Source organism: Urocitellus parryii, chromosome 6, assembly GCF_045843805.1.
Source record: "Urocitellus parryii isolate mUroPar1 chromosome 6, mUroPar1.hap1, whole genome shotgun sequence".
Lineage (NCBI taxonomy): Eukaryota > Metazoa > Chordata > Mammalia > Rodentia > Sciuridae > Urocitellus > Urocitellus parryii.
Genome location: NC_135536.1, coordinates 174,661,439 through 174,662,667, shown reverse-complemented (window position 1 = coordinate 174,662,667; position 1,229 = coordinate 174,661,439).

The following is a 1,229-nucleotide window of genomic DNA, read 5'->3' as shown; positions in this document are numbered from 1 at the left end:
ACTTCTTTAAATGATTTAAATTACTAGAAAGAATTAAAAATAATCTGTCAACCTAGAATTCTAGGCCCAGCAAAAATATCTTTCAATGAATGTAGGCAAAATTGAGATATTATAGCATATAAAAGCTGAGAGAGGACTGGGGTTGTGGCTCAGTGGCAGAGTGTGTGCCTGGCATGAGAGAGGCAATGGGTTTGATCCTTGGCACCACATAAAAATCAATCAATAAAACAAAGGTATTGTTTCCATCTACAACTAAAAAAAAAAAAAAAAGTAAAAAAGCTGAGTAAATTCACAAGCAGCGGATCTCCACTATAAGAAATATTTAAGAACATCTTTCAGGTGGATGGAAAATGATATCAGATAGAAATTTGGATCTATATAAAATATTGAAGGCCACTGGAAATGGTAACTATCTGGTTAGGTATGTATATGTAGATTTTTCTCAAATTCTTTATAGACATCTGTGTAAAAATAACAATAGCATATCATGTGGTTTATAATACATGTAAAAATAAAAAATGAGCACCCAAAGGGCTGGAAGGGGAAAAATGTAAGTATATTATTTCAAGTTTTTAATCTTTTTTTTTTTTTTGGTACTTGGTTTTGAACTTGGGTACTCAACCACTAAGCCATATTCCCAGCCCTATTTTGTATATTATTTCAAGAGAGGTTCTCACTGAGTTGCTCAGTACCTTGCTGTTGCTGAGACTGGCTTTGAATTTGTAATCCTCCTGCCTCAGCCCTCTGAATTGCTGGGATTACAGGCATGAGCCACTGTGCCCGGCTCAAGTTTTTTAATGTTTTAAATGAAATGGCATATCACTTGAAGATGGAACATGCTGAGTTAAAGGCATATACTAGAAACTCTAAGGCAACCATTAAATAACAAGTTTTAGCTAATATACCAATAAAGGAAATCATAAGGCCAAGTGTGGTGGTGTATGCCTGTAATCCCAGCAATTCGGAAATCTGAGGTAGGAGATTGCAAGCTTGAGAACAGCCTCAGAAATTGAGTGAGATTCTGTCTAAAAAAAATTTAGGGGATGTAGCTCAAAGTTAGAACACCACTGGGTTTAATCCCCAGGGTCCCTACCCGCCCCCCACCAAAAAGACAAAAAAAAAAACCCAACAACCCAGAAACCCAGAAAGGCACAACATACTTGATTTATCCAAAAGAAGGCAGCAAAAGAAGAAAAAGGAAATAACAAATGGAACAAATAGGAAACAAA